Genomic DNA, 27,419 nt, shown 5'->3' on the forward strand with positions numbered 1-27,419 from the left:
ACTGAAAAAATCCATTATTTCTCAGTTTTCAGTCATTATAGTTCAAAAATAAAAAGTGCTACTGTAGATAAAATGTACATATTTTATTTGCCCATTTGTCCTGGTTATTACAACATTTAAATTATACAGGTATATCTAGTACAACTTCTCCAAAGTAATCCTGCACAGCTCTTATATAGCTTTATTTGGTCTTCAAAGATAAAAACATACAAGCTGCATAGTGGCTACCAGGGCCAGATTTCAGGCAAGGCCACCTAGGCCAGTGCCTTGGGCGCCTGGGGCGATGTGCTCCCACATACACAGACCTCTACTTTAAGACAAGTTCCCCTTGCAGCTCACTGCGGTCCCCGACACTCAGACTGTCAGCCCAGCTGATCAGTGGTGGATGGCCCAACTGCAATGATGGCAGAGAGAGCCCAGTGGTGGCGCTGTGTACTTCAAGTAACAGGAAGTATACATTTCCTAAATGATCACTTCCTGTATTTGAAGTATACAGCGCGATACGGCTCTCTGTCATTGCTGCTGCCGGGCCACCCACTGCTGAACTCCAGGGCTGACAGTCTGAGTGCCGGGACCGAAGCGAGCCGCGAGCATGGGGGACTTGTCTTAATGCAGAAGTCTGTGTCTGCAGGAGCATATCGCCCCAGCTCCTCCAGCATGCAAGGTACAGGCAGCAAAGAGTGAGCAGGTGAGCGACTGCTCAGCTCTTAGGTGGCAGCGGCAGGGGGCTTCACATGGCCTCGTTTAGCATCCCTTATGTCCTGGGCTGCATTTTTCTCTCTCTATCTCTATCTATCTCTCCATCAATATCTCTTTCTTTATTCATCCCTCTGTCTGTCTGTCTGTCTATATATCTATCTCTCTATCCATTACACTGTTTGTTTGTCTGTCTGTCTATCCATGCATCCATCTCTCTATCTATCTATAGCTCCCTCTCTCTCTCCGTCCATATCTATCTATCTATCTATCTATCTATCCCTCCCTCTCTCCATCCATCCATCCTTCCCTCTCTCCATCCATCTATCCTCTTTCTATCTATCTCTCTTTCTCCATCCCCATCCTCCTCTCTATCCATCCATCAATCTATCTCTCTCTCTCCATTCTTCTCTCTCTATCGATCCCACTCTCTCCATCCCTCTATCTATCTATCTATCTATCTATCTATCTATCTATCTATCTATCTATCTATCTATCTATCTATCTATCTATCTCTCTCTCTCTCCATTCCTCTCTCTCTATCCACCCATCTATCTGTATCTATCTACCTATCTATCTTCTTGAGTAGGGCGATGTCATGTAGGTAGGGGAGGGAAGGGTAGGGGAGCTCCTTATTATTAGATGGTGGGTGGGAGGGAAGCAGAAACTTAAAACTATAGGTCACTAATGATACAATTTGGCAAATGATCGTTGATCAACGATTATTTGTATGAATGATCAGAAATGATCGTTTGGAACCACTAACAGAGCAAAGTCTCCTAACCAATCCGATCAGTTTAATGAATTTGATCCGATTGTCGGATTGATCCCGTAAATCTAATTGTATTGGCTAAGAGATTTTTGTCCATTAGGCCCTGAGACCACTAACGCATTTGTTCCGAATTTCAGCTATACATCAATGTTACAGATGATGAAAAGCAGACAGAAGCGGACACAACTGCGTTAGTGGGCTCAGGCTCTTAGTGGTCCTAAACAATCATTTTCAATCGTTCTTATGAATAATCATTTGGAAACGATCATTTATAAATTTGTATTGTTAGTGGCCACCTTTAGACATTTTAGCTCCACATCGTCAAGTGTATAGTTTACCTGGATAGCCTCAGAGCCGGGGCATGACTAGAGGGGAACAGCCCCTACAATTGCAGGGGGGACCAGAGCTGTGGGAGGCCCCCAACTACTAACCTTCCCTTCCTCCTACACAGGGTCCATCCTTCAGATCAGGTGTTGTTGTGGTTACACTTGTTATGGGTGTAAAGATCACGATGGCCCCAATTGTTTTTTGACCCTTGTGAGATGGGCCCCAAGGCCATGAAGGGCACCAAGGGGAGGCAAGGGAAGGGGGAGTGAACATTGAGGGGGTCTATTCAACGTTTCGCTGGAGGTGCCCCATGAATTGTAGTTACACCACTGACGCAGAACATACGAATGCAAAGACACGACTGGTTCACTTTACCCCGATCAAGTGGGTATCTAAAACATCCAAAAATGAAAAAAAAGTTTTGCCTCCAGAAAACGAGAAGAAGAAAAAAATGGAACTATTAAGCTGATGAAGTGACAGAAGAGGAGAGTACAGCCTCTGCCCGGCCAGCCACCGACATGAAAGGTTGTAAACGTTTCAAGCTGTGCAAGCAATCGTTTTTCAGGCGGCCTAGCTGCTCATTATCCGGAGCGAAAACTCTAGTTAAAGAAACAATCTTTACAGTTTTTATAAATCGCCACAGTAAAAAAAAAAAAAAAGTCCACTTTTTCTTCTCCAGGCTCCATCAAGATAAATCGATAGTCGAGGAGGTTTTTGCGGATAAGCCATTAGACGGTCCTTTTATATTTATCGCCTTTTGAGATGAAGAAAAAAAAAAGTTAAAAAAAGGAGTGTTAAAGTAGCGCGGTTGATGTGAGAAGTGTTTCCCCCGCTGTCTCATTATGAAGCTTTTTTGATCCAACAAAAACCTGTTTCCTTCCTTCTGTGCTACACGGCTCTTTCCTTTGCCTTGGCTCGCCGTCCGGCCCCTATTAAGAGGGCCTTGAAGTTTCCACCTTTTCCTCTGTGGGCCCTCCGTGAGCGAGCGGGGCTCTGCGAGATCTCACATCAGATTACGTCTGTGTGTTTATGCCCGGCCAAAGCGGAGAAGTTGGATAAAAGAAAACTAAACATTATTTTATATTTCATCTGTGTCTTTTTTTTTTCTTCCTCTTCTTGAAGCAAATACAAATATGAACAGATGCGAGAGAACAGCATACAGTTTCGTGTTGTTGAAAAAAAAAATCCATTGGCTTCAAACGCAAAGCAAATGTACTATTTTTAGCCTTTAAAGCATCAGGGACAGCCATACTATCCCAGGAAGAAAAAAAAACATATATATAAGTAGATAAATACAGTACGTGTACTACTTACATGTGTATTGTACTGTTCTTGCTTTGATTTCAGTAAATAAAGAGAAAACTGTTTCAGACATTGTCCATCTTTACTGCCTCTGACTGAAGCCAATCTTTATGCCAGTTCCTCCTGTCTGAAATGGTGTATTCAGCTCTCCTCCCCACTAAACTCTGAAGACACTGCACTGTCATATCTAGCTTGCTTTGTAAACACATGTGAGCACAGCATAGATCATTTTTCAGCAACTTCTGCATTCTGCAGAGGGGTGAGGTGTATTTCCCTTCTCAGCCTAGTGTCACATTGAACTGCCCTCAGCCAATCCATGAGGAGCAGGAATGTGCGAGGGGAGATAACAAGCTTCCCTCTACCCGGCAATGTACCAGAATAGAGCCAGGCCAATAAGATTCATTACAGCAGATAAGATTCATTACAGCAGAAACATTTATGATTATATTAGAATGCTTGCAATGTAGGGTCAGGATGTAGACTACATAATAAACACAGAGCAGTGGGTAAATGGAATTTGATGGTATGGCTGAAAATCCTGCTTTAAGCTTGCCCCTACCTAAAAGAAAGATAGAGATAGGTGGGGGAATAAGAGATACAAATATTTATTGGACACAATCTTATTTGTGCAAATCAGTTTGCACTTACAAGGAATTTGACTTGGCATTTGCTTAACGGATGCGGACAAAAACAATACAAAGACACACAGTGCAGGTGTTACAAGTCAAGGACAGTATATATGAGTTAAAGTGGTAGTAAGCAGGGTGAGAGGTGTTCATTTTTAGTTCTGTGCTGTAATGCTTTCCAGTCCAAGCAGCTCCAGCCTGGTTTCGCATTGGTAACTGCCTGAGGGAAAAAGCTTCGCCTGGAAGATTTTGTTGCAACTGATCGGTATCTGACTCCTAAAGGCATAAGCTGGGAGATGGAGTGAGCAGGGTGAGAAGGGTCAGAGGCAATCCTGGTCGCTGCTGCACCTGCTAGCGTTAAGATCCTGCAGGGAAGGTATGCTACAGCCAATTTTTCTTTCTGCTGATCGTAAGGAGTATGAGCCAAACAGTCAGTCAACAGTCATAGTTGATGTCATGATGGATTTAATGATCGCAGTGTAGAACTGCACCATTAATTTTTGTGGTAGGCCAGTTTTGATGAGCATCTGGCTGTCATCGGCTCACCTCCTTTTATGCTGTAAGCAAAGTTTCTTCTATTCTCATATTGCCCCACCCAGCTACTTTTTCATGCCACCCGGCTACTATTTCATGCCACCCAGCTGGAAAAAATTCTGGGGAGAACATTGTAGTAGTAAGTTTGAAAACATTTTGGGGCAACTGGCTTACTGCAGTGCACAGGATTATGTTGATCCTGACCTAGTCTGAGACCAGATTATTTCTACGATAGGGGTATCTAGGAGGCCGAATGTCAATATTTGATGATGTTTATTTGTTTGATTTCAAGACTGATTATTGTAACTTGTTCTTATCTTAAAATTGCCATGTTCTTTCTTTACTTGTAATTGTATTTGTTGTGAACTCAATAAACTAAGTTTTGTTTATTAAATAATGATTTGTATCTGTGTTTTACAGACTACCTTGTCATGAACATCATATTTTATGTCCCAGGTGTTGTATATACCCTTTGTATGTCTTGTATATGAGTAACAGTAATCACACAATGTACCATAGTGCAGATGAAAAGATTGTGCATTGGTGTTTTGTTTGGAAGGCAACTCAAGGTAGCACATTTGTTTAGAACTGTAATATAACAAAAAGGGCCTTAAAGGGAACCAGAGGTGGGGATGTAAATTAAAAAAAAAAACAATGCTACTTGATCTGGGGGCTGGGCTGATCAGGTAACCACAATCCCCGCTGCTCTTTTGACCTGCAGTCTTCTACTTTCAGTTTCTGTGACCCCTGGGGTAATGAAGCTGGAAGAAGCTGCTCTGTGTCTCACACACAGAGCAGGGTGCAGGGAGGTGGGGGAGTGAGCGGGGAAAGACAGAGCTGCCCAATGGCAGCAGGGGAAGGCCTTCAGGAATGCCCCCAGTGAGCGTTTAAGCAGGTATTACCTCTCTCCTCCCTTACCCTCGAGATTAGCGACAATCGCTTTGTAGCCAATGTCAGGGGGTGATAGCGCGGCGCTGGGAGGGCAGAGAGTGGTGCGGGGGGGAGACTCAGAGGCATGCCCTGCAGCAGGGAACATGACTCTGTGTCGTCCCATCTGCCCCCCACCCCTAAGCAAAACCTCGGGTACACTTTAATTATTATTATTATATCAAGAAGCCCTTTTGTAAAAACTTTTTTTGTAAAAGAACTCTATGATGACAAAAAAATGGGCAGAGTTGGACTTACCTCCTAACAGATGATACAATAGGTGTATTTCAAGGTAGAGCACACTTTATTTGAGAACACTCCACTTTGTTGCTACGAGTTTCTCGAGTCGAACCCGCTTCTTCAGGCAATAGGGTAGTGACTGTAAATCAGTATCTCTGCCCCCTAGTTACTCTTTTTCGGCACTTCCACTCATGCTATAGCTGTTCTTTTGGTTGGGCTTTGGAATACTTGTGCGGGTGAGTAGGGGTCCAGGCCGAAACCTCTTGCTGGGGAGGGAAAGTGTAACAATAATTGTTATTGTGGGATTATAGTTATACTTGTTCCTTCTATTAGCACATACAATAAACTTCACGTCTTCCAACTTATTGCTTATACTTATTACTTATACTTCAAGTCAACTTTATTTCAAATATATTGTATATAGGGCATAAGAACAAGGGGGTGGAGTGGGGAGAGATAATGTGATAAGGAGGGATAAATGTGTAACAGTCCCAATGCAGTGTGCCAACTTGCCTACTGGTATTCAAAAAGTGCAGTAAGTGCTAAATTTCACGTTACATCATCGAGCAATCATGATTGGCACAGGAATTGGCCCACTGCATTTGGACTATTAGACGTCTATCTCTCCCTATCTCATTATCCTCTTCCCCTACCTACGTCAAACCAATAGCTATACCAATACATACAACAGACTGTCATCGCTATAAGCTGCAATGTACTCAGAAAGATTTCGTCTGTGCCTGCCCCTTGCAATATACACAGCAGGATGATCTAATCCAAAAAGCAGTAGCCCCATCCCACAGACAACAAAAGGGACGGCACACCACTGGCTGCAACAAACTGTTGTATTCACGAACAAGTACAGTGTTCGTGAATACAACAGTTTGTTGCAGCCAGTGGTGTGCCGTCCCTTTTGTTGTTTGGAGTATCCATTAGCCGTGGGAGCAATCCGGCTGAGACAAGGCACCGGCAGTTATTCAGGATTAGGACCTGATACACCTATTCCCCGTGAATCCAGTTGATGCGCCCCATCCCACAGAGCCTGAAACTAACTTTCTCTATGCAGGTATTTCTGGTGGTCATGAGATCAAAATTTCTAGACAGGATTCTGAGCCCTCTACTTACTAGTCCACTAGATGGTATTTTAAACATCCCTTACCATCCATTCAGCCTGAGAGGATATCAATCAGCAAGGAAGCGTGGCTTCAGCTGACAGAGCAATCACTCTTTTCCTTCATGCCCGTGTGACTAAAGTAGGTGTGTCTCAATCTCACTAGGTGTGAGTGGGCAGCGCCAGTTGCTAAGGATCGTTTTATACATAACGGTAGATGATTTCACATGGTGTCCTATCTAAAGTAAAAAAAGACCACCTTTACCTGATCAGAGGTACTCTCTGGCCACCCCCCACCTGTGTTTCTGTGACACGCCCCTGCTTGGGAGCCGCGGCCTAATTGGTGGCAGCCAAAGTGGAGGCGGGCTGCGGCAACGCAAATGGAGGTCTCCAAAGAGCTTCATCACCACTTTGGAAACATGGCCGCGACTGTGTTATGAAAAGCGTCACCTGTGCCAGTTCATGTAAATGTTAAGCCCTGAGGACCTCCTTCCCTCCCCCCCCCCCCCCCCCCCCGATTTTACAACATTAAGGCAGAGCCAGGCCTGTTTTTGTTTTTTTACTTTAGGTAATCTTTAATGCCAATAAAAAAATGTTCCAGAATCAGGGTTTGAAAGGGAGCCTGAAGCGTAAAAAAAAATATAAAACAAACCAGATACTTACCTAAGGAGGGGGAAGGCTCTGGGTCCTATAGAACCTTCCGGCTCCTCTCCTCATCCCGTCGTTCCTGCGCTGGCTCCCCCGTTAGCAGTCTCTAACCCATAGGAAGGAGATGGCTCTCTTCTGCAGCGTGTGGGCTTCTGAACTCTAGCGCAAGTGTTTTGGAAGTCTTGCGCACACGGGAGCGTGCTCTCTCGCAGTATAGAGCTGCCCGTCTTCAGGAGCACTCAGGCTCCAAAGATTTCCAAAGCCTCACGTAGCAGGAGATTTAAACGGAGGAGCCTGCGAGAAAACAAGGGGATGAGGAGAGGAACGGGCAGGCTTTATAGGATCCAGAGCCTTCCCTCTCCTTAGGTAAGTATCATTTTTTTCTATTCTTTTTACACTTCAGATTCACTTTAATAACAGGTATTGAGATACAGTGAATACTGTGCGGACAGAACATGGACTGGCCGGTGATTGCAGAACATCTTGCTTGTTTTTGTTTAGGAGGAGGTGAGGGAGGAGTTTGATACGGGATGATGTTTCACATCAGGAATGGGTGAAGCACTGAAGTGTTCTCCAGAAAGTCCCAGGGGAACCGATTGCCAGAAAACTGCCATAATTCTAACGAGGAACATGAGTCCAGTGTACTCTGGGGGGTGAAAATTAGATTTAGCAGTTTAAGGGATTAGCAGATTTACTTTGTTACTGAACTTTGAGCAATTAAGAGGTGCACCATGTAGAGGGATTTGCTGTAGCTCATTGAACTTGACAGAACACATGTACAACTGTGCGGAGTGAAAGGGTCATTATGGAGAGAAAAGAAAAAAGTTCATGTCATCATTCTTAACTTATTACTTAGATGCAAGTCATTAAAATGCTGTTCAAGTCAAAGACAGTATAATTCCGAATCCTAATTACAATCCCCATTTAGCTGCATAATTGTGCCTATCCTTGCTTACAATGGAATCTTAAAGTGAACCTGAAATAAGTAAGTAAAATTATTTAAAATAAACATATGAAGTACCTGCAATTGAATATTACATACTTACCTCTCCATTTTCTTCTTACAACAATTCCTTTCATTTCTGGCAAGATTTTGTCAGAACTGAAATATATCAGTTGCTGTCAGTTAGATATCCGTTGCTGTCAGTTATAACTGAAAGGACAATTGATGTGCAAGGTAATGTCAGTATTTCCCTATGGCTCAAGTGGGCAATATTACAGTTTAGCAGTGTGCTGACCAGGAAGCTGTCATGGGGTCATAAAATGGAGGATGGAGAATTACATTGATCTCAGTGGACAAACAGGATGCAGGAGAGGAGAAAGAGATTGAGGAGTAGTTTACACGGGAGGAAAGTATGAATTATGTATGTTTATTTTGACTTTTAATTTTCAGTACAGGTTTGCTTCAGGCCAGGTTCACAGTAGGACGTTAAGTTGTAAACTTGAAACACAACGTTACAACGCAACAAAAATGTGGTCAGGGATGAGCATCCAGATGAAATCCGAATGAGTTTCATTTGGGTTTCATCCGGATAATAAATGCAGCTGAGCGGGTGGGGTTAAACTTAACCAGCAGCCTTCTGCTTTCATCCGTCCCACAGCGCCTCCCATGGCTCGTCACGTGACTACAAACCCTTCCTCCTTCCGGGTTGAAGGAGGAAGTGTTTGTAGTCACATGACGCGGCTTGGAACGCAGCATGGGAGGCGCCATGAGACTGATCAAAGAAGAAGGCTGCTGGGTAAGTTTAACCTTCCTGGCGGTAAGCCCGACCTGAGCTCGGGGTAGAAAAAAAGAGCCGCCTGCACCGACATCTGCCTGGATTTTGACTACTCTCTGCCTGCAGCCTGCACCGACCTCTGCCTGGATTTTGACTACTCTCTGCCTGCAGCCTGCACCGACCTCTGCCTGGATTTTGACTACTCTCTGCCTGCTGCCTGCACCGACCTCTGCCTGGATTTTGACTATTTCCTGCCTAACACCTGCACCGACTTCTGCCTGGATTTTGACTACTCTCTGCCTGCCGCCTGCACCGACCTCTGCCTGCATTTTGACTACTCTCTGCCTGCTGCCTGCACCGACCTCTGCCTGGATTTTGACTACTCTCTGCCTGCCGCCTGCACCAATGTCTGCCAGGATTTTGACTACTCTCTGCCTGCCGCCTGCACCGACCTCTGCCTGGATTTTGACTACTCTCTGCCTGCTGCCTGCACCGACCTCTGCCTGGATTTTGACTACTCTCTGCCTGCTGCCTGCACCGACCTCTGCCTGGATTTTGACTATTTTCTGCCTACCGCCTGCACCGACTTCTGCCTGGATTTTGACTACTCTCTGCCTGCCGCCTGCACCAATGTCTGCCTGGATTTTGACTACTCTCTGCCTACCGCCTGCACCGACTTCTGCCTGGATTTTGACTACTCTCTGCCTGCCTCCTGCACTGACCTCTGCCTGGATTTTGACTACTCTCTGCCTGCCGCCTGCACCAATGTCTGCCTGGATTTTGACTACTCTCTGCCTGCTGCCTGCACCGACCTCTGCCTGGATTTTGACTACTCTCTGCCTGCCGCCTGCACCGAGGTCTGCCTGGATTTTGACTACTCTCTGCCTGCCGCCTGCACCAATGTCTGCCTGGATTTTGACACTCTCTGCCTGTAGCCTGCACCGACCTCTGCCTGGATTTTGACTACTCTCTGCCTGCCGCCTGCACCGAGGTCTGCCTGGATTTTGACTACTCTCTGCCTGCCGCCTGCACCGAGGTCTGCCTGGATTTTGACACTCTCTTCCTGCCGCCTGCACCAACCTCTGCCTGGATTTTGACTACTCTCTGCCTGCCGCCTGCTCCAACCTCTGCCTGGATTTTGACTACTCTCTGCCTGCCTTATTTGTACAGCTTCACAATTTTTTAAGTTTATTCATAAATTTAATTAATTCAACAAATTTGTGTTCTAGTCTTTTATTTATATGCAGAATGTCTACCAGGCTTTTATTCTGGCATATTTTGGTTAGTTATGACTTAAGAATTGTAGGCCTAAAATTCTTAAAAAACAATGTACCGCTTTTGACTTCCAGACAGAAATGCACCGCCAGGGAGGTTAACCCCCCCTCACCCACCCGCTCAGCTGAGTTAATTATGAAATCCGAATAAAACTAATTCGTATTTCATCCGGATTTAATCCGTTGTCATCCCTGAACGTGGTAACGCTGCTTTACTCTCACATAAAGAACATACAGTAAAGCATAGACTCAATGAAAAGTATGCTTTCCTGTAATTGGTTATTAGAGATGGCTCAAACCTCCGATTTTAGGTTAGCGAACCTCGAACACAAACTTCCGCAAAAGTCAGCATTCGCGTGAACTTTGCGAACCGCAATAGACTTCAATAGGCAGGTGAACTTTCAGAACTTCAAACATTAATTCTGGAAACAAAAGTGATGGAAAAGATCTTTCAACACCTGGAGGGGGCATTGCGGAGTGGGATACATGCCCAAAAGCCCCGGGGAAAATTACGGATTTGACGCAGAGCAGGGTTTTAACGGCATAAAATCAAATCACATTGAATGCTAAATTGGAGGCATAAAGTGGTTTAAAACATATTGCGTGTGTATACATCAATCAGGTAGTGTAAGTAGTGTACTGCTTCACATTGACAGACCAAACTCACTGTGTAATGCACCGCAAACAGCTGTTTGTGTAGTGACGGTCGTGCTGGACTGGTGCGCACCATGGCGAGAGGGCAGGCGATGGCAGTTTTCAAGCCAATATGGTCGCCGGGCTGAAGTAGTTCAATGACAGAACAGTGACTGTCCAGCTGATCGAATTTGGTCTGTCCACAATGAAGCAACGACCTTATTATCTTGGGTCAGGTGTGCCCCCAACACGCTAATATAGCCGGTCATTGCTTCATTGTGATACGCAAGCCCCTTAACCGCGGCAAGGTAATGATCACGCAGGGGAATGGGCACATGTACATGCCTTTTGTTTTGTTGTTGCAGCCGCAGTGAAGCCAGGAAAATTAGGCAGGCATGTACACGCAGCAGAAATAATTATTGTTGTTTTTGTTAGTGGCCGCTGCTAGCAGCGGCCTCAAAAATCCACCTGGAGTCCTGGACCCTGTTGGTGGTGGCGGAGAAGGCAGTCAAGCGGCCTGCAGGCAGAGATGCTGTGTGTGGGGACTGACTTAGTCTTTGGGCAGGCCTGACCGTGCTTTGCAGATCAGGCATCCGTGGTAAGATGGACCCTTGACCCAACGCTGTGTGCCAGAGATGATACCACTTGCCTTTCAACATCCCGGTACAGTTTGGGTATCCCCTTTTTGAGAAATAATTGCGGCCTGGTATCTTCCACTGCGGTGTATGGCTTTGCTTTTGTGTGCTGCTTTTCCTCAGTTGGTCATCCCATTGCAGTTTGTGCTTTTTCATCATGTGCCTTCGTAAGGCAGTTGTCCCTATGCATTTCTTGGTCTTTCCATGGCTCAATTTTCGGTGGCAGAGAGTAGAGATGCCATCGTTCTCATCTGAGGCAGACACACCAGAAAAATTTCCACACTGCTGAGCCCTGGGATGATGGCACTTTGGTGATGGCAGCCGACTGAGTGTTAAGTGGGGTGCCAGAATCAGAGCAGGAGGAGGAAGATATGTCACGCTTCCATGCGGAGGCTGAGGAAGATGAGGTGTTCTGTGTTAAATAGTCAACCACGCCCTGACAATATTAGGGGTTGATGGCACGTGCCTTCTTCTGAACACTGTACTTTGGTCGAGGGCCGCACGAAATCACGACAGCACAACCTTGGAACAGACTTTTCGGGTGGCCTGCCTCTGGCTCTGCCTGTTTTGTCCATATTGGGGGGGGGGGGGAGGGGGGGTGAATTGAAAGGTATGCACTGACTTGACTAATACAATGTGCAGTCACACTGGTGCAGTGAAAAGGTATGCAGTGACTGCTGGTAGAACAATGTGCGGTCACACAGGTGCAGTGAAAGGTGTGCAGTGACTGGTATTACAATACAATGTGAAGCTGTCACACAGGTGCAGTTAACAGGTATACACGCACTATATTATAAAACAGCACACAGTCACACCGGTGCAGTGAAAGGTATGCAGCGACTAGTATTACAATACAATGTGCAACTGTCACACAGGTGCAGTTAACAGGTATGCACGCACTGGTATATAAAACAGTGTGCAATTGGTCACATTGGTGCAGTGAAAGGTATGCACGGACTGGTATTACAAATGTGCAGCTGTCACACATACAGGTACAGTGAACAGGTATGCAGTGAATGGTATATAAAATTGCGTGCTGTTACACAGGTGCAGTGAAAAGTATGCACAGACTGGTATTACAAATGTGCAGCTGTCACACACACAGGTACAGTGAACAGGTATGCAGTGACTGGTATATAAAACTGCTTGCTGTTACACAGGTGCAGTGAAAGGTATGCACGGACTGGTATTACAAATGTGCAGCTGTCACACATACAGGTACAGTGAACAGGTATACAGTGACTGGTATCAGAATCACTTTATTTCGCCAAGTACGGCAGGGCCATACTCGGAATTGCTTATGGTACACATGGCATAGACATAGTATGAGGACAGACACGAAAACACATACAGTACCAATTTATACAGGTAGCAAAACTTCAGTAGAGGTATAGATATGTCCTTCACATATAACATTCCCAGGAGCATTGGGAACCAGGGCAGGCAGACGATGGGTGCTGGCGCTAGGGCATGCTAGTAGGCAGGCCTCGACGGGGAAGGTTGGCGTTAAGCAGCCGAACCGCTTGGGGGTAGAAGGAGTTCTCCCGCCTGGTGGTTTTGGATGTTAATGTTCTGTAGCGGTGGCCCAGCGGGAGGATTTCGAAGTAGCGACTGCCTGGGTGGGAGGGATCCCGGGAGATCATGGTGGCTCTCTTCATCATCCTAGCGAAGTGAAGGAGATCAAGAGGAGGAAGAGGAGACCCAATGATCTTCTCTGCGTCAGATATGACCCTCTGCAGTTTGAGTTTGTCGCTGGCCGTTGCACCCGCGTACCAGACGATGACTGAGGAGCAGAGGATGGATTCTATGGTGGCGGAATAGAAGCTGGTAAGCAGTTTCCGGGGCATGCCGAATCGCTTCAGTTGTCGCAGGAAGAATAGCCTCTGCTGAGATTTCTTCTGGATTCTGATGGTGTTTTGTCCCCATTTCAGGTTGTTTGTGAGGGTCGTGCCTAGAAACCGTACAGATGACACCCTGGAGACTTCGTTTCCCCCAATGAGGACGGGTGTGAGGGGGAGAGGGTTCCTCCTGAAGTCAACGACTAATTCAACTGTCTTAGCTGTGTTGAGTACCAGGTTGTTGTCCCCGCACCAGTTGCAGATGCTCTCGACTTCGCCGCGGTATTCCTGCTCTCCGTTGCTGCCAATTAGGCCGATTATGGTGGTGTCGTCCGCAAATGTGATGACCTTCACAGAGTCAGCGACAGAGTCAGCGGATGAGATACAATTGTTTGTATAGAGAGAGAGAACAGTAGAGGTGATAGGACGCAGCCTTGTGGAGCCCCTGTATTGGTGGTTCTGACGCTGGAGTAGCAGTTTCCCAGCCTGGTACACCTGGTATTTAAAACTGCGTGCTGTTACACAGGTGCAGTGAAAGGTATGCATGGACTGGTATTACAAATGTGCAGCTGTCACACACACAGGTACAGTGAACAGGTATGCAGTGACTGGTATATAAAAATGTTTGCTGTTACACAGGTGCAGTTATTCAGGGCACGGACTGGTATTACAAATGTGCAGCTGTCACACACACAGGTGCAGTGAAAAGGTAGGCACTGAATGTGCTGGGCCTGGCACAGTATAGCAATTAGCTAGGGCCAGCTGCGACAGACAGGGCTGTATATGCCCTGTCAGTGTCCACACACAAAAAAAAATACACATCACAAGAACATTAGCTCTCAAAAGAGCTGTTTTGGGGTGCTTTTTAGCAATAAGTATCAGCAAGGAACAAGCTAACAAGCCTAACAAGATCCTAACTAAGCTTTCCCTAATCTCTGCAGCAGCAACCTCTCTCCCTTCTCTCACACTAACACAGCAGCAGACTGAGTGAGAAAATGGCCGATGCTGCTGCCTTTTATAAAGGGGGGGGGAGGGCCTCCAGGATGGAGTGCAGCCTGATTGGCTGCCATGTGTCTGCTGACTGTGATGAAGAGGGTCAAGGTTTAGCCCAATGATCTAGTATAGGGGGCGGGTCAAACTCGCATAAAGTTCGCATTCGATCCCGAACTTGCGATGTTCGCGCGAATAAGTTCAGGCCATCTCTATTGGTTATGTGTGCGTTTAGAGGTAACACACTGCAGTACTGCGATACCATAACACTACACATTACAATACAACAATAATGCTGCACTGTGAATGTCTCACTGTGAAGACTTTTAATTGTAGTGCGGAAAGCTGTGTTATAAGACTTAATAACGCAGCACTGCAATGTCCTACTGTGAACTTAGCCTCAAAGTGCTTGGACAGTTTTAAAAATGTATTGTACATCTATTCCCCCAACCCTTTGCAGAATCTAAATTATGCACATTTTCCATTCCCAATATGCGGTATATACAGGGCCGGTTGACTTTCTGCTGCCTGCAGCTAACTTTGGAGGATGTCACTGCTACTGATCGAGTGCAGTGATCGGCCCAATGACTGTGCAGTGGTCCCGCCCGTAAGACCATTGGCACTGGTGAGCAAAAAGGAGCAGCGGGCCGCTGTGATTGGCCAGTCTGGTGCAAGCACCCCCCACTTGATTGGTCACATGCCAAAGCTTCCCCCTGGCCATGGTGATTAAACCAGTGATGTGGTTTTGCCGTAGCATGTCTCAATAATCAGAATCAGAATAATTTCTTTAGCGAAGTACAAAGGGGGGGTTGTACCCAGAATTGGTTTTCGCTCATACAGGTTCTGGAGGGGGGGGGGGGGGGGGTTGGATGATAAGAGTAAGTAAGGGGGGGAAATGTCTGAAAGCCAAGATCCAAGGCTGCCACACTATAGGGACACCAGTTGCACTTGGCAATCATCTGTCATCCCTAAGGAGAGGGGGCGACAGAGGGAGGCAAAGGTTCAGCAGCGATGGCCCAGTTTCATCACGAAAGGCACCAGCAATGATGACTGATGTATAAGAGGCATAGATCGACACCTTACCTGCTTGTGTCATAGCATGAGGACGGGGATTCGGGAATGCTTGAATGAGGAGGGTGGTGTGTGTGTGCCCGGAAGTCGAATGGGAGAGCGTAGAGAAAGCATGTGCCCCAAACTGTGTGTCCAAACGCTGCCCCCAAGATTTTTCCTCCTGAATCACGTGATTCTGATGGCTTCATGGTAGGTCGGCCCCTGGGCATATACTCGAGTGTAACCCAAATTCTTGAGAAACCCAAATGTGGGTGTCTCTTTACTCAAGTCATTACTAGATAATGGACACCCCATGAGTGTACCCCCACCGCAACATGGCAACGATCGGTCTTCCGTGGGATTGTATTGTTAATAGGCACCTAAAGGTGCAGAGAAAATTAGGGCAAAAGTGGTGAGATGGGTAATTGCAGTGCCTGTTCGGCCCCCATGCTGCACAGGGGCAGGCATGGTGGCACAGCACATGGGCAGGCATGGCACTCATGGTGCCAGGGGCGTCTGGACCACCAGGCCTACCAATCGGTCGCCTGGGCGCCGTGCGGGGTGGTGCGGCAGTGCCAGGGGGGGGGGGGGGGGAATTGGACCGTGACTGCATTACGATTATTTTCTAGTGAAACATTGCCGCATTACGATTATTTTCTAGTGAAAGATTGCTGCATTACAATTATTTTCTGGTGAAAGATTGCCACATTACGATTATTTTTTGGTGAAACATTGCTGCATTACATTATTTTCTGGTGAAACACTGCCCACAGTACGATTATTTTCTGGTGAAACAATGCTGCATTACATTATTTTCTGGTGAAACACTGTCCACATTACGATTATTTTCTGGTGAAACATTACCGTATTATGATTATTTTCTGGTGAAATATTGCTCCATTACGATTATTTTATGGTGAAACACTGCCCACATTATGATTATTTTCTGGTAAAACATAACTGCGTTACAATTATTTTCTGGTGAAACACTGTCCACATTACGATTATTTTATGGTGAAACATTACCGCATTACGATTATTTTCTGGAGAAACATTGCTGCATTATGATTATGTTCTGGTGAAGCATTGCTGCATTACGATTCTTTTCTGGTGAAAGATTGCCGCATTACGATTCTTTTCTGGTGAAAGATTGCTTCATTACGCTTATTTTTAGGGGGGGGGGGGGGGGGGGGCACCGGTTTTCTAGCCTGGAGTGACAAAATAGTTAGAGGCACCCCTGCATGGTGCTGTGTTGCCCATGACACGAGCCTTGTCTGCACCTCTCTAGAACCCCTCTAGATTCACCACTGCTAACACATACACAAAAGGTGGTCACTGTGTTTAGCAAGCCTTCAGATGTTACATTATATTTAGATCCATGCTTTCGATTTGGAGCTGTAAGAAGTTTCATTTGTAAAACCACAAAGATATCCGAAACGTAACTCTGTAACAGCCACGGTGGCCTGAGGGGTGACATCACCATTAACGTCGCCACACATCTCCGGTCAGAGTAAAAAGAAAATCATTTAAAAGATTTAATAAGATAAATTAAACCACGGGACCCAGGGTGGATTACCGTATATCAAATAACCTCCAGCGCAGCCAAGCAGCCCCTGAAGAATGTATCTTTATTAAGCTTTTTTTTACGTACTCAGCTAGTAGTCAGGAAATATTCCTGCAGTATGAGCACACCGCAGCTTCATTACATTGTAACAGGCATGTGGGAGAAATGTTCTACCTACTGATAGATTTCTGTCCAGCCGGTCCTGTGAGTCAGATGACTCAGTAAGGTTAATTCATGAAATAGCGGCTATATCACTGTTACTTCCACATGTAAGTACCGCGAGATATGCTAGTAGCGTGACCCATGCTACTCTAGCAGTGTGACCGCTACTACGGGACTGTGCGCGTTACCATAGTAACGGTCACACTTCTAGAGTACCTCGAGTCATGCTGCTAGCTTAATGTTGCGGTACTTACGAGCAGAAGTAACAGTGACATTGGCGTGCGCTGTCGTATTAGCGCTATTTCATGAATCAACCTTATAGTTTTGTTAAAAAAAGACATCCCATATTTTTCGGACTATAAGACATACCTAGGTTTAGAGGACAAAGACCAGAGGGGAAAAATATCCAGTTCGGCCTATCTGGACGAGTTTCCTCGTCCAGATAGGCACTGGTGCTGCCGCCGGCTCGTGCGCGCGATCGGGCGCGCGCTCCCGCTGCCCGCCGCTAGCCCCCCGATCAGTGAATGGGAATATAATTCCCATTCACCGATCTAACTTCCACGCAGAAATACCGACGCTTTCTCTCCAGAGAGCGCAGTATTTCTGCCCCCAGGAAACAACTCCTCAGCATTTTAGTTCCTAGATGTGAGCTGGTTCGCATCTAGGACTTTTTTCACTGTGGCCATCTTGTGGCCAAATAGTAAACTGCACCCACATACATTTTTGATTAAAAAAAAACATTATTTTACATTTAAAATTAGCAGTTTCCCTCCCACACCAAAAATTACCCACATACACTTTTTTTATAAAAAAAAAAAAAAAAACAATTAAAAAAACAAAACAAAAACAACATAAATAGTTACCCAAGGGTCTGAACTTTTTAAATATGCATGTCAAGAGAATATGTTATTATATTATTTAAAGTTATAAGCTTATAAATAGTGATGGACGCAAATTGAAAAAATGCACCTTTATTTCTAAATGAAATATCGGCACCATAAATTGTGATAGGGACATCGTTTAAATGGTGTAAAGACCGGGACAGATGGGCAAATAAAATACATGCGTTTTAATTACGGTAGCGTATATTAATTTCAAACTATAATGGCCAAAAACTGAGAAATAATGAATTTTTTCCGTTTTTTTCTTATTCTTCCTGTTAAAATGCATTTACAGTAAAGTGGCTCTTAGCAAAATGTATCACCCACAGAAAGCCTAATTGGTGGCGGAAAAAACAAGCTATAGATCAATTCATTGTGATAAGTAGCAATAAAGTTATAGGCGAATGAATGGGAGGTGAACGTTGCTCGGATGCATGAGATTTTCGGCACTGCGGCGCTGAACCGGATATACTAAACCTGGTGAGTCTATAGTGCAGGGGCGTCTTATAGACCTTCCCCACGCCCCAATTATGTTTCCCTTGTGCTTTCCTTATGCCTCTTGTGTCCTCCTCTGTCCCCCTTATGCTGCAGCCAGTAGCTCCAATGATGAGGAAGATGCCGCAGGGGTCATCAGGAAGGGGGTGCTGCTCCAGACCGCTAATTTCAGCCGCTTACTGCTGCTGATAATTTCTTAACAGGAGCCAATAGTCCTGACTGAGGTTGGGACCACAGCTCCATCATTGGGGCCAATCACTGCACTCTCAGCTACTGAGGGAGTGCAATGATTGGCCCCAATAATGCAGCCGTGATCCCGCCCTCAGGACTATCGCTCCTGTTAAGAAGCCAGCAGGAGCAGTGAGTAGCTGTAATTCTTGTTTGGATTCTAGGACATTGATCATATTGATCTACAAAGTTGGTCAGACACCCAAGACTGTGGAGTCGGTACCAAAATCATCCAACTCCGACTACTCAGTTTATGTAACGACCGAATCAGACACCAGGTACCCAAAATTGTTCCAACTCTGATTCCAACTACACAGCCCTGCAGACACCGTTCAAGCTTGTCACTTTATTTATCTCAGTTTCTTTTAAAACCATCAGTTTCGTTTAAACTTCTTAAGGCAAGATTCACAGTGGTCAGTTGCATAACGCGCGTGTTATAATGACTGTGAACTGCAATTGAGACTGGGCATAGACTTTAATACAAGTTGAGTTGACATGCAGAATTATTCTGCAACGCTCCTGAGCATTGTGAACTAGGCCTTACATTTTCTGCCATGCATATCAAACGCTTATATATCCTACCACTTCAGCCTCCGAGCAATTTTCATATATCAGAGCGGCTCCCATTCATTCGCCAATAACTTCATTACTACTTCTCACACCTAAATGATCTATTTTTTTTTCAGAACAAATTAGGCTTTTAGTAGGCGATATTTGTTTTTTAGTACTTTTCCATGCATTTTAAAGGGAAAATAAGGGGGAAAAAATAGAAAAAAATCAACACACACTATTTCTCCATTTACATTCATTATAGCTTTATTAAAAGCAGTTGTAACTATAAGTTAAACTCACAAATTTTATTTGTGTATCCATCCTGGTTATTACAATGTTTAAAGGGACTCCGGGCACCTCTCATGGGTATGCCTTTAAGACTCCGAGCAGTACTGCAAAGTACTTAAAGATGCATACCTTTCTGTAGCTTGTGCTCTCCTCTTTCATTTGATGCCTGAATCGCCGTTCTACACCATAGTGTTTGTTCGATTTCAATTTAAAAATCGCGACTGCCATCTTGGCTATGTTATAACGTCCGGGTTACCCCTGTCTTCTCTATTAGAGAAGTGCATCACTGAATGAAGCAGGAAGAGGAAGTGACACGTATGGCCATTGCAAGAGGCTCCTCCAGAGGGGTTATAGCATGACTTTGTTGGAAGCCGTCTGGCTTAAAGGCATGCCCATGAGAGGTGCTCGGAGTCCCTTTAGATTATGGTCCTAGTACAATCTATGGTGACAATATTGTATTTGGAAATAAAGGTGTCTTTTTTTCTGTTTTTTGCTTTCTCATTGTACACTATCGATGATTGCAAGACCCTGTTTGCAAAAATTAAAGTAATGTACCCCCTCATGGCAAACATATATAGAAAGCCAAGTTCCTAAGGTTACTATAAATGTTTTTTCCCTTGGTGTAAAAGGCTCCTAAATGTTCAATTTCTTTCCCATGTGCATCCCCCTCATGCACAGCATTCCACTCTTCCATGTGCATGGCAAGGCAGGTGGTTTCGGTGCACGGTGCTCAGCGCCAAAACTTGGGGATGGCGTAGCTGTAATGTTATGATACGTGGGTTGCATAAGGGTAATTCGGGGTTCCGGGGATCGCCAGCCCCCGAATTACATCTCCCTCCTAGTTGAGGCGACTTAGAGGGGAAATAGTGTTTTATGCCGCCGGGGATTTGAGCAGCAGCAGAGGGAGCCGTCATTCAGCTCACCCTGTGTCCAGCTCACTGGCGGTGTGCATGGAACCCTCTTTATATACAATAGTCTCCCTCCTCCATGTGATGCCCTTTTCAATTTTTAGTCCCAACATCTACGTGCTCCTGTTTTATAACACCTCCCCAAATTGCTTCCTCTTTCCATGCGTAGCTTCCTATTTTAGACAAAGCCCGCCGCTTCCATATGAAGCCACCTCCCCCCACACACCCACTCACAGTCCATTGCACTTAGGCCACGCCTTTTTCAGAACTCCAAACCTGCTCTGTTGAACGAATTTGGGCCAGAAGTCTTGTCCTTATAATAAATAATCTTTTTTGCATCTGATGGTCATCGGCAAGGACAGATACGAGTCGTCTTAACCAACCAGAGGAAAGCATCACGTTTATTGGTACCATTACTCTTCTCTCTGAACTTCTGAAGGTTATATTCCCCGCTTGAGATTTCCTTTCAGCGGTTCCCGAAATGAATTAAGGAGGTGCTGCTGCCTTATAATGAGACGAGGAAAGATATTTATGACGCAGAGGAATGTCTCGCGATGTAAAGGCCGGGATACTTTCAACATTCTACCAGAGTTTGTGTGATCTGACTGGCATGAAAATAAATAAAGAGGGTGGTCTGTTTAAGGCTCTTGTCCAAATCCAATCACATTACATTTTCCTAGTATCAACATTTGAAAATACTGTGGCTGTTCCATTAACAGAACTGCTTGGGAATATCTCCGGAACAGATGGCTGCGGGCGCGTGGAAGAGGCTAACTGGGAGCGGAGCAGTGCTTTTCAGCGCTGCTAGATGTGGGCGCAGCTGGCGCCTCCATAGACTAGAATAAGAATTGTATCAGGCTCTCAGTGAGTAACGTCGGCTCCGGCAGAAGATGGAGCCGAAGTTGCTTTTAAAACACTATAATTCAGCCTCCAGCAATCGCTGGAAGCCGAATTATTTAATTCCCCCACTATCCATGGCGCCTGGAGAGGCCTGGAGTCTACCGGCGCCGATTTCATATGTATGCACTGGGAGAGGACTGACCCTTTCTCGTTTGTGGAATGTTCAGCCATTTTGGAAGACCTGAAACACATCCAAATATTTCTTAAAGTATATTCTGCTTAATGTAAATTTTAAAAACATTCCTAGTTAAAGGGGAACTGAAGTAAGAGGTATACGGAGGCTGCCATATTTATTTCCTTTTAATCAATACCATTTGCCTGGCATCCCTGCTGGTCTATTTCTCTGCAGTAGTATCTGAATAACACCAGAAACAAGCATGCAGCTAGTCTTGTCAGATCTGACTTTAAAGTCTGAAACACGTGATCTGCTGCATGCTTGTTCAGGGGCTATGCCTAATAGTATTAGAGGCAGAGGATCAGCAGGGCTGCCAGGCAACTGGTATTGCTTAAAAGAAAATAAACATGGCAGGCTCCATATACCTCTCTCTTCAGTACCCCTTTAAACGTACCTGGGGGTTCTTCTAACCCCTTTTTGCCATTCTGGTCCCTCGCTGGTGTTCCATGCTGCTCCCATCAGCAGCTGTGCCCTTCCAAACCTGCATGCGCTGCCTTGATCGTGCTCCCGTAGTCGGGAGCATTCTGTGCTTGCGCAGTTTGTAAACATTACAACTGTGCATGAGACGAACACTCCCGACCACGGGGATCAGTAGTCGGAGACTGGCCTACTCTGGCAGCTTTCTGAGGGGCACTGCGACTTAAAGAGGAACTCCTGTGAAAATAATGTAATAAAAAAGTGCTTCATTTTTATAATAATTATGTATAAATGATTTAGTCAGTGTTTGCCCATTGTAAAATCTTTCCTCTCCCTGGTTTACATTCTGACATTTATCACATGGCGACATTTTTACTGCTGGCAGGTGATGTCAGTGAAAGGAGATGCTGGTTGCTTTTTTGGCAGTTGAAAACAGCTGTTATTTCCCACCATGCAACAAGGCTCCCACAGTGTGATGTCTGCACCATGGTCCTGACATCACACTGTGGGAGAGGCTTCACCACAATATCAGCCATACAGAGCCCCCGATGATCCGTTTGTAAAAAGGAATAGATTTCTCATGGGAAAGGGGGTATCAGCTACTGATTGGGATGAAGTTCAAATTTTGGTTACGGTTTCTCTTTAAGGGGAGCAGCGTAGAATGACGGCAAGGGACCAGAACAACTACAGGGGGCTGGAAGGACCCCAGGTAAGTTAAACGTATTATCCAGCAGTTGGCCACCCCACGTGTCCTCGAATGGTAATCATGCTGTTGACATTTGCCGCTGTCTCCTTGGATTAATCCATTGCATACAGGATAAAATTATTCAACCATAAAATAGGCCGGTTGGGTCAGATCTTTACATCTTTTGTGAAAACCCTTCATTTATAATTCTTTTGTCCTTTACTCTGTTTTTCACTAGTGTTTCTGTGCATCTTATTTATTCCCATATTGAAGTCATTTACTTTGATCATCCTACTAAAAAAAAAATGATGATATAATGATTTGTATGTGTTGTACAGCTAAGAAATAAAATATTAGGAGCAGAGACATACGTCTAATATTGTTTCCAGTACAGGAAGAGTTAAGAAACTCCAGTTATCTATGCAAAAGTGCCATTGAGCTTCACGACTTTCAAAGTCACAGAGAGCTCAGTCTTCTGAAGCTTATTATCTCAACTGTCAGTCATTGTATTTTCTTTTTCTCTGCAGAGGACAGTTCAATAGTTCACTGGCCTGCTCTGTAAAATCATTTAGAATGCTGAGTAGTGTGTAAACTGCAAATATTAGAGAATGATGCAATGTTATAAAAAACCCTATATAACTGAAAATAAAAATATGAGAGAATTTTCTTTGCTACTAATGTTCTAGTAATTATCCGTACTAGACAACCAATTCATTATATCATAATTTTTTTTCGCTTCAGTGTCTCTTTAAGTTCACACCCATGGCACATGTAACTTTGGATTGATTCCTCAGTATTAATTACAGTGGCTTGCAAAAGTATTTGGCCCCTTGCCGTTTTCCACATTTTGTCATATTACTGCCACAAACATGAATCAATTTTATTGGAATTCCACGTGAAAGACCAATACAAAGTGGTGAACACGTGAGAAGTGGAACCAAAGTTATACATGACTCCAAATTTTTTTTACAAATAAATAACTGCAAAGTGGGGTTTGGTAATTATTCAGCCCCCTTTGGTCTGAGTGCAGTCGGTTGCCCATAGACATTGCCTGATAGGTGCTAATGACTAAATAGAGTGCACCTGTGTGTAATCTAATGTCAGTACAAATACAGCTGCTCTGAGACAGCCTCAGAGGTTGTCTAAGAGAATATTGGGAGCAACAACACCATGAAGTCCAAAGAACACACCAGACAAGTCAGGGATCAAGTTATTGAGAAATTTAAAGCAGGCTTAGGCTACAAAAAGATTTCCAAAGCCTTGAACATCCCACAGAGCACTGTTCAATCGATCATTCAGAAATGGAAGGAGTATGGCACAACTGTAAACCTACCAAGACAAGGCCATCCACCTAAACTCACAGGCCGAACAAGGAGAGCGCTGATCAGAAATGCAGTCAAGAGGCCCATGGTGACTCTGGACGAGCTGCAGAGATCTACAGCTCAGGTGGGGGAATCTGTCCATAGGACAACTATTAGTTGTGCACTGCACAAAGTTGGCCTTTATGGTAGAGTGGCAAGAAGAAAGCCATTATTAACAGAAAAGCAATAATTCCCGTTTGCAGTTTGCCACAAGCCATGTGGGGGACACAGCAAACATGTGGAAGAAGGTGTTCTGGTCAGATGAGACCAAAATGGAACTTTTTGGCCAAAACGCAAAACGCTATGTGTGGCGAAAAACTAACACTGTACATCACTCTGAACACACCATCCCCACTGTCAAATATGGTGGTGGCAGCATCATGCTCTGGGGGTGCTTCTCTTCAGCAGGGACAGGGAAGCTGGTCAGAGTTGATGGGAAGATGGATGGAGCCAAATACAGGGCAATCTTGGAAGAAAACCTCTTGGAGTCTGCAAAAGACTGGAGACTGGGGTGGAGGTTCACCTTCCAGCAGGACAACAACCCTAAACATAAAGCCAGGGCAACAATGGAATGGTTTAAAACAAAACATATCCATGTGTTAGAATGGCCCAGTCAAAGTCCAGATCTAAATCCAATCGAGAATCTGTGTCAAGATCTGAAAACTGCTGTTCACAAACGCTGTCCATCTAATCTGACTGAGCTGGAGCTGTTTTGCAAAGAATGGGCAAGGATTTCAGTCTGTAGATGTGCAAAGCTGGTAGAGACATACCCTAAAAGACTGGCAGCTGTAATTGCAGAAAAAGGTGGTTCTACAAAGTATTTACTCAGGGGACTGAATAATTACGCACACCCCTCTTTGCAGTTATTTATTTGTAAAAAAATGTTTGGAATGATGTATGATTTTGGTTCCACTTCTCACGTGTACACCACTTTGTATTGGTCTTTCAAGTGGAATTCCAATAAAATTGATTCCTGTTTGTTGCAGTAATGTGATACAATTTGGAAAACTTCAAGGGGGCCGAATACTTTTGCAAGCCACTGTATTTATCTTCCTTTGCTTTATTACCATTACTGGTAATTTTTTCCCCATTACCCCTGTGACTCAATCACCTCATTACCGACATCCTTCTTATATCACTTTAGGTTATAGGACATTGGTGTCTGATCCTTTTTGGATTACCCTGTACTTAATTTAGTAACTATTTTTAGTTTCTCTCTGGTGAAAATTACTACCTCAAGTAAAAAAAAAAAAAATGTTGTCCTCATATTGCTAGCTTAGAATTATTGGTCAGACCTCCCTTGATTCACCTTTTGGTGGATTTTAATTGTTTTTATTATCTTGGGTCTATGAAAGTGTATAATGAAGCTTGATTATATTTTGTCTACATAGTTTGTTCTGGTGCTTTTTTTCTGTTCCCTTGTAGATATAGGATAGAATTATCGACTTCGAGTTGGACTGACCCTTCAAAGAGCAATCCAAAATGTTCTATAAGAGCGGGAAGGATGGACGGATTCCCAGCTAATGCAGTCCCAGCACAAACGACATAAACTGTCCAAAGACGTAGATATGGCATGCCACTCGCATCAGAGAGAATGAAAGCCACATGTTCCCTCCCCGCCTAGCCATCCAACGCTCAATTATACCGATGGCTTCAAAGTGACAATGGGTTTTAAGAGATTTTCCCACATAGCTGAATTCTGAAAATGTATAGGAAAGTGGCAGCACTGAAACATGGTAATTATTTCATTCCTCCTTCTTCCTGCCATAAAAACATATGAGTACCGAGAAAAAGCCCCTCGCATGACGGTCCTTGGGTTACATCAAACTGCAGAAGCTGCCGTCTCCTGAGCCTCATTCCCATTGGTGGGATAATGAAAAGTTTGGCCAATTAGGGAAGCTGCGGTGAGGGGCTGTTAGAGGTTACTGGTGGATCGCGGAACTCTCCCAGATACTCCCAATAAATGTGGATGTTGCCAGGCTGGGCTGACCAGCTGTCTCCACACACTGTTAGCGTAGTAATGGGGTCTGATTTACTCAGGCGTCTCCAGGAGGGATGAGCAGAATATTACAGCCGCTAATGAAGATGATGGAATGTGAGCATCAGAGTTAGTGGTTAGGGTTAGGAGATATTTTAGGAGGGTGTTGTGTTAAAAGAGAGTGTAGGAGGGGGTAGTATTTAAAAATAAGTGTTACTTACAGTTACAGGACCACTATCGCAAAAATCGTAACATTTAAAATACATGTAAACACATACAAATAAGAAGTGCGTTTCTTCCAAAGTAAAATGAGCCATATAGGACTTTCCTCCTATGTTGCTGTTACTTACAGTAGGTAGTAGAAATCTGACAGAACCGACAGGTCTTCGACTAGCCCATTCTCATGGGGGATTCTCAGGGTTTTGTTTATTTTAAAAAGCACTTAGTGAATGGCAGTTGCTCTGTCCAGCTGCCGAAAAAAAAGTGTGCAACAAGCAGGGAAGCTGGCCAGCACCATTGTATAAATCCCTTTCAGGGACTGTCTTTATAAAGAATAAGAGACGTGCTGAGAATCCCCCATGAAGAGATGGACTAGTCTAAAACCTGCCAGTTCTGTTAGATTTCTACTACCAACTGTAAGTGACAGCAACATAGGAGAAAAGTAATTTATGACTCATTTTACTCTGCAAAAAAATACTTATTTGTATGTTTAAAGGGACTCCGAACAGTGCAGAAACTATGGAAAGATGCATATCATTTTAAAGCTCTCTTTCTCCTCTTTCCAATGATATATAAACCGCTATTTATTGAAATTGCCGCAGCCGCAATTTCAATTGAAAAAATAGAGAAAACTAAAAGGCATAGGGCGACGATTTAGGTGTCGCCAGAAAGAGGAAAAAGAGAGCTTTAAAATGCTATCCATCTTTCCATGGTTACATTGTATTAAACAGGACGACACTTTCCCCAGTGTCAGCAGCTCCATTCAGCAGAATGGAGCTGCTGACTTTAGGAAAAAGTCGCCCTGTGTAATACAATGTAACCAGGGCCGGGCCGAGGCATAGGCTGAAGAGGCTCCAGCCTCAGGGTGCAGAGTAGGAGGGGGCGCACAATTCATTCAGCTGTCATTCCTACTTGTGTTTGAAACAGAAAGAAATAAGAAAAGGGGATACATAGCAGTGACTGCAAGCCAGATAACCAGATATAAAGGTGTTGGGGAGGTTGTGGGCCCTGTGGCCCTCTAAGTATAATAGCAATCAGTGTGTGACAGCTGGGGTGGGAGGGATGGAGGGGCGCACTTTGGTGTCTCAGCCTTGGGTGCTGGAGGACCTTGTCCCAGCTCTGAATGTAACTATGGAAAGATGGATATCATTTTAAAGCTCTCTTTCTCCTCTTTCTGGCGACACCTAAATCGTCGCCCTACGCCTTTTAGTTTTCTCTATTTTTGCGGTTGAAATCGCGGTCGCGGCAATTTCAATCGCGAAAATAGCGAAAACTAAAAGGCGTA

General features: G+C 44.7%; 1 long non-coding RNA gene across 3 annotated transcripts in view; it reads right to left on the reverse strand.

The window, feature by feature from the left end:
• LOC137570990 (uncharacterized) overlaps positions 1–27,419 on the reverse strand; it is a 354,595-nt gene that overhangs the window by 309,596 nt on the left and 17,580 nt on the right. For all 3 annotated transcript variants that reach the window (XR_011031268.1, XR_011031270.1, XR_011031269.1), the window contains exon 2: positions 5,443–5,690. This is a non-coding gene — a long non-coding RNA (uncharacterized lncRNA). The remainder of the gene's footprint in view (positions 1–5,442; positions 5,691–27,419) is intronic.

The sequence above is a fragment of the Hyperolius riggenbachi genome, chromosome 4 (genome assembly GCF_040937935.1).
Source record: "Hyperolius riggenbachi isolate aHypRig1 chromosome 4, aHypRig1.pri, whole genome shotgun sequence".
NCBI lineage: Eukaryota > Metazoa > Chordata > Amphibia > Anura > Hyperoliidae > Hyperolius > Hyperolius riggenbachi.